The sequence below is a fragment of the Crinia signifera genome, chromosome 11 (assembly GCF_055691185.1).
Source record: "Crinia signifera chromosome 11, ASM5569118v1, whole genome shotgun sequence".
NCBI lineage: Eukaryota > Metazoa > Chordata > Amphibia > Anura > Myobatrachidae > Crinia > Crinia signifera.
Window position 1 is genome coordinate 1,412,107 of NC_139227.1, and position 12,011 is coordinate 1,424,117.

Genomic DNA, 12,011 nt, shown 5'->3' on the forward strand with positions numbered 1-12,011 from the left:
ATTATGTATTTCACATTGTACTTAATTTATTAAACATAGAAATAAACACTAGGCTTATAAAATACATGAGAATATTATCTGAATATACCATAGTTTATTTACGGTATATCAGCGTCTCCCAGCACTGTGCATCATGCCTGAATCATCCCCATAATGCAGATATTTATACTAGAAGCGTAATGATTTGTCACAGCCTGTCTGATAATTGAACAAATGATATGCTGTGCGAATGCAGGAGCCGCCTGCTCGAAGGCAGCGAGCGAAGGTGACACCTGTGGGTGTATGGGGGCATGCCACCGGTGTTTTCTGGGTGTTCCTCCGTCAGTATTTTAACTGTCAGCTTAATGAATTGTCGGTATTTTGACCGTTGAGATTTTGACTGTAGGTAAATTGACTGCAGGTTAGCAGTGCTAGGCCCGACGCCTACTCCCGCACAGGGATGAGTCCGCTGAGTCTCCAGCCGGATGGCGCCATCCTGAAGTGCAGTGGTGTGCCTGATGGGCCCCATACATCAGCAATTAATTGTGACAATCCTCAGATCTGGAGATGATTGTCACAATTAATCTATAATGTGTGGGCTCCCCCTTTTGGCGATCCCGATCAAAAATTGATCGGGATCGCCAACCGATTGCTGAATTAGATTTTTAAACATGTTTAATAATCTGGTATTATCTGTGGTTGTTTTTTATATGTGTGGGCATTCCCGTTTCGTCTTCTTCTATTAACATTATGAAAAGAAGTAACATCTGAAATGACAACCGATTGAGGTGATGTATGGGCACTTTCCAGATATGAAGATGCAATCTTTAGATGGGAAAAATCTGCCGATCACTGAAATAAATCTGTAATGTGTGGGCAAGTCAAATAGGTTGTAGAATCCATTTATCTGGCCAGAAAATCACTGGATCTGAAAAACCATTAATTGTGATTGCTGATGTATCAATAGTCAGACCTCACACCAGTCCGCGGTCTCCACTCACTGACAGGCTGCGGGCCATAATGGGCCCCATGCATCTGCATTTGAACGAGGAGGAGAGTGGGTGTCTGAGAGCAGAGGACCCACGTGCGCAGAGAAGAGGAAGGAAGCCGCGGCATGAGAGAGGAGAGACGCACGTGAGGGAGCAGAAACCAGCTGCCGCCCGAGTGCGCCTGCAAGCCTACACACAGAGGCCGCGGTGATTGACAGCCGCACTGCGGTGGACGCTACGGCTGACGGAGGAGACGCGCTCACATTGAGACACTGGGACAGCTCGGCACAGAAGGCGGTGAGCAGGCAGCAGCGCGACTGAGGGATGGCGCGGCTATCAGCGGCGGCAGAGGAGCCGATGCAGCAACCCAGGGAAGGCCACCTGCAGCATTGAGGGGACCAGTTGGAGGCCACCCTGCACTACTTAAGGAAGAGTCCAGTCAGGAGCCACACAGAAGGATCATTACTGGCTGGAGCCAGCAATTGCAGCTGAGACCCCAGGTACCCCATGCTCACCCATCACTGACCTGTATATCAAGGGTCCACAGTAAGGACCGTCCCTGCCATTTCACCTGTGATCCCCTCCCTCACATTCCTCCCTGGTACCTTTTCCAGCACTAAGCCAGCCATTGTTGGGGTGGACTTTCTTCCCCAGACTCACACCATCCAGGCCAGCTATGGGTACAGGTTATGGCTCATACCCCACACAGGGAGTTACCCCAAAAAACAGGGAACTCGCCTGTCCCGCAGTTGAAGACCGTTAACCTTTTCTGGCCTATATAAAGGTAGTGTGCACACTAAGGGCCTTATTCGAGTTCACTCTTTCAGACAAAATCCTTCTTAGATGGACAAAACCATGTGCACTGCAGGGGGGCAGATGTAACTTGTGCAGATCTAATTAGATTTGGGTGGGGTTTTACTTCAAAGTGAGATCTATATTGCAGTGTAGAAATAAAGCAGCCACCCTGCAAAGAATCACCAAAAAATCACCAAATCTATTTCTATCTGCACATGTTACATCTGCCCCCCTGCAGTGCACATGGTTTTGTCCATCTAAGAAGGATTTTGTCAGAAAGAGTGAACTCGAATAAGGCCCTAAGTTAGGGCCTAATCTCCCTTGTGACGATTGCCATCGTGGGACCTTTATTTAAGTTCAATAACTGTGTTGCTTGCACCAGGGACTACCGTGCAGTGTATACAGGGTGCGTAGCGCCACCTGGTGGACATTTTGTGATACAGTGTTATATATGCAGTATAGTGTCTTAGTGACATAATATTAATCTCTTTAATGTCTTTTGGTGAAGTCGGTAATGACCGCTGCAGTTTGAACATTGATCCATACTGAGGTGGTCATCGAGTAGTTAATTCTTTAAAGTGAATGTTTACACGTCGCACTTTTATTGATTTTTACATATGTACATAAATGTATTGCAGCAACCGGTACAAGTATCCTCTTTTAAATAAATCTTTGTTGCTGCTAACCGTAATAGCGCTATCTTTTGTGGGTCTCCTTGGGTTGTGCCATTCCCTGCCACAGGTTCTCCAGAAGAAGCCGTGAAGAATCCAGAAGCTACTGCCGTCATCAGATTCAGGTGCCATCTTACACCACACCGTTACAGGGGCATTGTCACATAAGGACACCACACAACGCTACCCTCGCATGTTTACAAATACATGAGTTTATACATAACTTGGATGAGGTGACTGTCCGATGGTTTGTCGGCAGATAAATAATTCACCTAGAATGATATAAAAGAGACAGCCCCTTTCCCAAAATGCTGGGATTTTTGTCAGAGGGGTGTATAAAAAAAAAAAAAAAAAGATCATTGTGCAGTATTTTGATAATAACAACTGTTTAATATGTGCAAAAAACTCCCAATGGTAATTAAAATCAAGCATAAAAACGGTCCCAGACTTGGTTGGAAAATGAGGCTCTAAATACCGGTCTTTGAAGTCCTCTGAGTCTAGGGACTGAGATATATATATATATATATATATATATATATATATATGTGTAAATGCATTCAGATGGGTATTCTCATTAAAAAGAAAAAAAAAACAAATGTCGTTTGGCCCTACTATCCAAAATTAAAACGTTAGAACAAACTAATAAAGCATTCCACACCAGAGACACACTATTAGAACTTCAAAAAGCGCGTACGTCACTCAATAATATGCTAGATGACAGGACCCTAAGAGCCTTCAGGTGGTGTCTACATAAATACCACAGATGGGGAGATAAGCCAGGGAAATTGCTCGCTCTGGCACTTAGAGCACAAAGGTCACTTACATTTAGAACTAAACTGAAAGACTCTAATGGCAACCTACATGCCAAAAGGAAAGAAATAGCTGAACTCTTTCATAAATACTATACAGACCTGTATAATCTGAGTTGGAACAGTATTTGCAGAACTCCTCTTTCCCTAGACTACCCACGGAGGTGACCCAGGCATTAGAAGACCCTTTTACAGAGGATGAGTTGGTTAATCCATCTGAACCTCCCCCTCTGGTAAGAGCCCAGGCCCAGACGGCTTTCCAATTACATACTATAAGGCATTTAAGGAGAGACTGGTCCCGTTGCTCCTACGGGCTTGTAACACAGTCTCGGACAAAAATCCCTTCACTAGCCAATCTCTAGGAGCTCACACAATGGTACTACCAAAGGAAGGCAAAGATCCCTCTCTCCCATCTAGTTACAGACAGATCTCTCTACTAAATGTAGACATCAAGCTCAATGCCAAACCCATTATCCCTGGGTCCGCTTTTGCCAGGGATAATTCACCCTGACTAGGTTGGGTTTGTGCCAGCAATGGGTTTTATCTTAAAAAAATGGAACTAGGCGATGATATGATCTGTTTCAATTTTTGAAAAGAAGCAGCTGCTTTGGTGAGGTGTATAGTAAATCTCTCGAGGTACAATAGTAATGAAGTATATGTTTATACAAGAAGCAGCGCTAACACATTTAAATACAAGAATATTTTAAAAAATAATAAAAGTGGAAATGGGATTGCCTGCAAAAGTATAACAATTTATTTTACACATACAAATAAAAATAAAAACAATTAAGACAGATACAATCTGTTTGGGTATTATCCTCTATTTGGCTTTTTGAAATATGGCTTTTTATCAGCTTTTAAACAGTCTCACCAATTAGTGGGATTTTCCAGCTTGGGTCCTGTGTCCTCACTAGGATGCGGTTGTGCAAAGATGGTAAAGGGCCCTTGGAGGAAGATCTAGGACCTTGTGGGGCTTCCCAGATGGTGGATGACGATGTTGCTTTTTGCTGAAAAGATGTTGTTTAGAGTCCAGAAATTCTTGGGACTTGTAGCCTTTAGGAGCAGAGAGTCTCTGTGCCAGTATCCTCAACTCTTGGGTCTGCTCACTGTGCCACCAACGCGTTTCACTGAGCTATGTCAGCTTTTTCAAGGTGATAAAGTGGTGTGGTTGTTGGGGGTTTATATACCCTTAGTAACGAATAACAATTAACACATGTGCCGGGCAATCCTATTATTAACAAACCTTTATTCTAAAATAGATTTATAAACGTATTGTAAAGAACAGAAGGCAAACCTAAGAGTAGCGCTTTCCTTTATTTGTGAAAACGAGTATAAGAAACATATAAAAACTTTATAAGAAGTGTTGAGACCGGAGTGACAGCGTTTCCGGATTCTGGCGTCATTACTGACGTATTTCCGCTCTTTGGAGCGCACAGTTCTTCCGGGCGGTGGAGTGCATTGTCACTGCTGTCTCCGTTTCAGTGTATAGGCGGTTTGCGTAATTCTCAATGGGTTTGTGCCAGGAAGAGCGGCAAGAGACAACATCATTAGAGTATTCGACCTAATTGCACATGCTCAGACAAATAGCTCAACCATGATGCTTCTCTCCACTGACACGGAGAAGGCTTTGACCGCGTGGACTGGGCCTTCATGGAGGCGATATTGCGGAGGTTGGGACTGGGCTAATCGTTTCTTTGAAAAATTCTAGCTCTCTATAGAGCCCCGACGGCACAGGTTAGGGTGAACGGGATCCTGTCTGAGCCGATTAATATCTCAAACGGAACCCGACAGGGATGTCCACTTTCGCCTCTGCTCTTTGCTCTACCCTTTGCGCCAAGCAGCATGTGTTTGTTAGAAGCAGCAACCATTTTGTCAACTATGACTTGCATAATAACATTATAAAATGGCTGATCATTCAGAATAGTGCTGTAAAGGTGATTTTCTTATAGAAAATTGTTTTTGGTTTTAGAAGCTTAAGAATGTGATCAGTATAATGGAGCAAGGACAGACAGCTAGACTCCACAAACTTATCAATAATATGGGAACAGGGCCACACATGCGTAGACCCCAAGGCCACTGAATCTATGCCTAGTAACAAGGAAGTTGGGTGTTGGGTAATTTATGACATCATGATTGAAAGCAGAGCCTGCCAATAAGACTCAATGCTTATGAGTAATTAATGTGATTAAAGTTTAAATATCAGAGTTAGAGAAGGAAGAGGAAGGCAGTTGAGGAAGAACAAGCAAGCACGGAGGGCTGGAGGTAACTATGAAGGAGGTTTAATCATGGCTGATCACTGTCCTTGAAAGGTTTCCATTTTGATTTGATTTAGAATTACTGTTTAAGTATTAGCTAATAAATTTTATGTTTCTTGTGTTAGTCTGCATTTGCAAATACCTGTAATGAAGCTATTTTTTAAGAAAAGCATTGTCATACATTTTATAACAAGGTTGTGTTGGTGTGCAATCATTTCAGCGTTGCCATTATTTTTAAAAGTTATTAAGTAAATATATATAAGTTTGGGTTATCAATCATATCTAGGCGTTATCAATTTGCAACTCTGAAAACTACCTTCCCATTCGAATGGCACCCATCACATGTTAAATATTTGGGAGTTCTAACCCATCGTTTCTTGATAGATACTCATAAAGCAATCAGCCACTTTGTGTGTGTGTGGGGGGGGGGGGGGGAGGGAGAGGGGAGGAGAGAGAGACCCAGGTTCAAGCATTGCCACCTGTCTAGACACAAATCGCAAGGGGGTCAACAATTACCCGTGATATCGGCCTACTACCAATCATCAATCCTTTATAGGATAATGGACTGGACACGTCCAGACTCTAGCATAAAACAGTGGGTGACGCTTGAATCCTACTCCACACAATCAAACCTCAGACAGATCCCATGGCTCCCCAAAATCGGGAACATCCCACAGTGGGCCCCACTCTAGAGGTATGGAAATCGATTAGGTATAAATATAATATCTCATCCGTTCGTTCCCCGCTCCTACCTGTCATAGGCAACACCTCATTTTCCCCAGGGCTATCCGGAGGTTTCGCTACCAGATGGGAGAAGAAGGGATTAGATAGGGTGCACCGGTTATACTCTCGGAGTACACTTAGGGCCTTATTCAGATCTGTGTGCATTCGCACGCAGTTCCGATGTTGCCCATCTGCGCATGCCCAGACGGGTATCTGCGCATGTGCAGGCATATGGTGCGTGCACCCACGGCGACCTTTTGGGTCGCCGGGGGCGCCGGGCTGCCCCATTACCATATGGGAACGCCCAGCGTTCCATGGGCGTTCCCATGAGAACGCTGGGCGTTCTCATGGAAATGAGGCAGTGACGCGGGTGTGGGGGGCGGGTGGCTGACATCACCGGATGTCAACTGCCCAGCCGTATCCACGCCAGCGTGCACGCATATATACGCAACTGAAAGGTCACTTATATATGCGTGCACGCTAAACATCATTCGATGGTCGGTGACCATCGAAAGATGTGGGCGGTTACCCGAGCCATGCGAATGGATGTTTATGCCAAACATCCATTCGCAGCTGTTCGGGCAAAGTTTGGTGGACTCGCAAGGCTGTGAATTCGCAGCCTTGCGAATTAACCTGAATAACCCCCTTAGATCCTTCTCAGAAATATGTGAAACAGAAGACATACCCCCTAGGGACTTTTTGGTTCTATTTACAACACCATTTTATCCAATCACAAGACAAGACGTTAAATCTCAATAGGGAGCTCACTTCTATTTGAGAAACTATGTACACAGAACCCAGCCCCTACACACGTCATATCTAGGCCATATAAAATCATCTTAGATGGTACATTTCCCAATATTCCCTCTTTCTGTATAGCATGGGATGACGACCTCATTCATCGGGGGATACAAATTGACTGGAGGAGGCATTGTGGTATGACATCGCAGTGTTCTACCAGCTTAGATGTTAGTGAAACCCAGTATAAATTGTTCACCAGGTGGTACAGATGCCCCACCTTACTCCATAGGTGCTACCCTTCGGTGTCGCCTCTGTGTTGGAGATGTGGCGGGGAGAGAGGTACCCTAATGCATATCTGGTGGGATTGTCCTCGGATCTCCCATTCTGGAACGCAATCGTTAAAATTGACATCCAAAATAGTGGGGTATGATGTGCCCAACGGACCTGACCTCTGGCTCCTCTCACACTCTAATCTACCTATAAATAGTTATAAGAACTCACTTTTGAAACCTTTATGCCATGCTGCGAGAGCGGTGGTGCCCGTTCCCTGGCGCTCAGCAAGAGTCTCTACGATAAGGGAATGGTGTCAGAGAGTGGATTTCTACATGCATATGGAGGACATCTACTTCTCTGTGCTAGAAAAACATTCCACATACATACCTCCCAACTTTGGAGTAGTCGGAAGAGGGACGCAGCTGCTGCGCGCCGCAGGCACGCCAAAATTTGTGGGGTGTGGCCTAATTTGGGGCGTGGCCTATACTCCCGGCTCTCCCGCAAGGCCACGTCCCCATTTTGACGCTATGGGGGCATGACCCAGAGGCTCTGTGAGCCTCTAGCCATGCCCTCAGCCCCCTGGCTACGGGAATAGACTGCTGGCTATGGTAGAAAGGTGTCAGAACACACAGTGTATTGCAGCTTACAGGGGTTATGTAGCTACAGACCATTGACCAATGTTCCTACATCAGAACTAGAGATGTGTGGTGGCCACTTTTTCGGGTTTTGGATCTGGATCTCCCTTCGTGTTTTGGATCTGGATTGGTTTTGGCAAAACCACCCTTGTGGGTTTTGGATCTGGATTTTTATGAAAAAAATGCTAAAAATGGCTAAAATAACAGAATTTGGGCCTGTTTTTGCCCCTAAAGTATTATTAGCCTCAACATTAGTTTCCACTCATTTCTAGTCAATTTTGATCACTTCACAGCTCACAAAATTGTTTTCCTTTACTGTAGTTGGGCCAAAAGGTTATACCGAGGTAGCTGGATGACTGAGCTAAGCGACAGCAGTGGGCATCACATACATGTGGACCTTACACTTCCAACCTGGCACATCTTGGAAGCAGAGCGGCACTGCAGGGGCAGACAGGGTGGCAGTTTAATAAACTATCCTAAAAAAGAGAAATGCTCCAAAGAGCAAAAAATACAAAGAGGTATCGGCTTTGTCATGACTGGTGGTAGCAGCTTCAGCACTTCTATCAGGTTGCTGATCTCCTCTGATCAGATGGCTGAGTACATGTAGTTACCGGTGACAGGAGACCAGCCTGCAGGGGCGGTGGGATGCTCTGGCCAATGTTCCTACATCAGAACCTGATTTATAGATGGCTGAGTACATGTAGTTACCGGTGACAGGAGACAAGCCTGCAGAGGCGGTGGGATGCTCTGGCCAATGTTCCTACATCAGAACCTGATTCTAGATGGCCGAGTACATGTAGTTACCTGTGACAGAAGACAAGCCTGCAGAGGCGGTGGGATGCTCTGGCCAATGTTCCTACATCAGAACCTGATTATAGATGGCTGAGTACATGTAGTTACCGGTGACAGGAGACCAGCCTGCAGAGGCGGTGGGATGCTCTGGCCAATGTTCCTACATCAGAACCTGATTATAGATGGCTGAGTACATGTAGTTACCTGTGACAGAAGACAAGCCTGCAGAGGCGGTGGGATGCTCTGGCCAATGTTCCTACATCAGAACCTGATTATAGATGGCTGAGTACATGTTGTTATCGGTGACAGGAGACCAGCCTGCAGAGGCGGTGGGATGCTCTGGCCAATGTTCCTACATCAGAACCTGATTATAGATGGCTGAGTACATGTAGTTATCGGTGACAGGAGACCAGCCTGCAGAGGCGGTGGGATGCTCTGGCCAATGTTCCTACATCAGAACTTGGTTGTAGATGGCTGAGTACATGTAGTTACCTGTGACAGAAGACAAGCCTGCAGAGGCGGTGGGATGCTCTGGCCAATGTTCCTACATCAGAACCTGATTATAGATGGCTGAGTACATGTAGTTATCGGTGACAGGAGACCAGCCTGCAGAGGCGGTGGGATGCTCTGGCCAATGTTCCTACATCAGAACCTGATTATAGATGGCTGAGTACATGTAGTTATCGGTGACAGGAGACCAGCCTGCAGAGGCGGTGGGATGCTCTGGCCAATGTTCCTACATCAGAACTTGGTTGTAGATGGCTGAGTACATGTAGTTACCTGTGACAGAAGACAAGCCTGCAGAGGCGGTGGGATGCTCTGGCCAATGTTCCTACATCAGAACCTGATTATAGATGGCCGAGTACATGTAGTTACCTGTGACAGAAGACAAGCCTGCAGAGGCGGTGGGATGCTCTGGCCAATGTTCCTACATCAGAACCTGATTATAGATGGCTGAGTACATGTAGTTACCGGTGACAGGAGACCAGCCTGCAGAGGCGGTGGGATGCTCTGGCCAATGTTCCTACATCAGAACCTGATTATAGATGGCTGAGTACATGTAGTTATCGGTGACAGGAGACCAGCCTGCAGAGGCGGTGGGATGCTCTGGCCAATGTTCCTACATCAGAACTTGGTTGTAGATGGCTGAGTACATGTAGTTACCTGTGACAGAAGACAAGCCTGCAGAGGCGGTGGGATGCTCTGGCCAATGTTCCTACGTCAGAACCTGATTATAGATGGCCGAGTACATGTAGTTACCGGTGACAGGAGACAAGCCTGCAGAGGCGGTGGGATGCTCTGGCCAATGTTCAGCTGGGATTCATTGGGGTACATTTACTAAGAAGGAGTTCTTTTGAAGTTGGGATATTTCCCACAGCAACCAATCAGATTCTCCTACGTATTTATTCAGCTCCTTCTAGAAGATAATAGATAGAATCTGATGTATGCTGCTGCATTGCAATTGGTCAGGAATGATTGAGGAACATGACAAAGATGATTACTGTGATCAATGGGATGTCAGTCAGATACCATAGGACACCTTTACATATCATTCGTGCCTTTTATGGGTCAGAGCTGTTTTGACAGCAAAATGGGACCTACACAATGGACCCTATTCTGATCCACACGCAATGCTGCAAAATTCACAGGGTTGCTTGTGAATTTACACCGCACGCACGGCTGCCCGACCCTTCCCCCGAGTTCCCCGCCCGGCTGCCCACATCGAACCTCGATCACGAGTTCCCCGCACTGCTGCCCGCCCCTACCCTCACTTACCGAGTTCTCTGCACGGCTTCCCACCCCTACTCTCGCTCCCCAAGTTCCCTGCACAGCTGCCCACCCCTACCCTCACTCACAGAATTCTCTGCACGGCTGCCCACCCCTACCCTCACTCACCGAGTTCCCTGCACTGCTGCCCACCCCTACCCTCACTCACAGAATTCTCTGCACGGCTGCCCACCCCTACCCTCGCTCACCGAGTTCCCCGCACGGCTATCTGCCCCTACCCTCGCTCACCGAGTTCCCCGCACAGCTGCCCACCCTTACCCTCGCTCACCGAGTTCCCTGCACAGCTGCAGCCCCTACCCTCGCTCACCGAGTTCCCCGCACAGCTGCCCACCCTTACCCTCGCTCACCGAGTTCTCTGCACAGCTGCAGCCCCTACCCTCGCTTACCGAGTTCCCTGCACGGCTGCACGCCCTTACCCTTGCTCACCGAATTCCCCGCACAGCTGCTGCCCTTACCCTCGCTCACACTGTTCCCCTCACGGCTGCAGCCCCTACCCTCGCTCACCGATTTTCCCCGCATGGCTGCCCGCCCTTACCCCTGCTCACCGTGTTCCCCTCACGGCTGCAGCCCCTATCCTCGCTCACCGATTTTCCCCGCACGGCTGCCCGCCTCTACCCTCGTTAACAGAGTTCCTCACACGGCTGCCCGCCCTTACCCTCGCTCACCGAGGCTGCAAATGGATGTTTAGCATAATGGTCATCGACCACTGAATAATTTCTCCAGTGCTCGCAGAGGTAAAACCCCTCTTGTACCCATGGTTGCAGCCAGACACCACCACCCCATGCCCACACTGTTAGGTGCGAACGGGAGGCCGGCTTGCACCTAGCGCTCTGCACATGCGCATAAATACGCTCCCCTGCAGGAACACGTAGCACGGCAATCAGAATAAAGGCCAATATTCGGGAGTGTCACAAACCACTGGAATGTTCAGGATGTGAACCTGTACCTTGAACTTGACTAATGCCCAAAACTGAGGCAGGGAATCTAACATGCCAGGGGTGTATACCAGGGACCCTCGCAAGAGAGCAGGATCTGACAGTCAGTCTGGATTTCAGAATACAGGTGCTGGGGACACATGTTCCACCCTGAATTTACGACTGGCAATGGATAGTATAACCCTGACTGATTGCATCGGGAATGGGAGCCCGGATAAAAATAACTGAAGCTGGTGCTTTTAGTAACAGTAGTGAACAATGCCGTAGCGAGGTTAGAGAGCAGGGCTCCTTCACTACCTTTAATAGGAGGGGCTGACCTCTGCCCTTATGAGCATCAAGAATAAAAGATGGGTTCTTGTCTCTTTAAGGACGCGCCCCTGACATGCGGGAACCGGAAGCCCCGCGAAAGCTGCATCTACAGCTACCACTAACCCCCACCTGCCTTCACCCTAAAGACACTAGCACCGCCGAACCCAGCAAGCAAACATCGGGATCAGGTGCGCTTTGACAGGTACTGTAGGTGGTTATGGCAGCGTGTAGACGGCTAGATACTGTATATAGATAAAGAGCGAGTGAAAGAGCAGAGAGGGAGAAAAGTGAAAATATCATACAAAACTGTAACAATG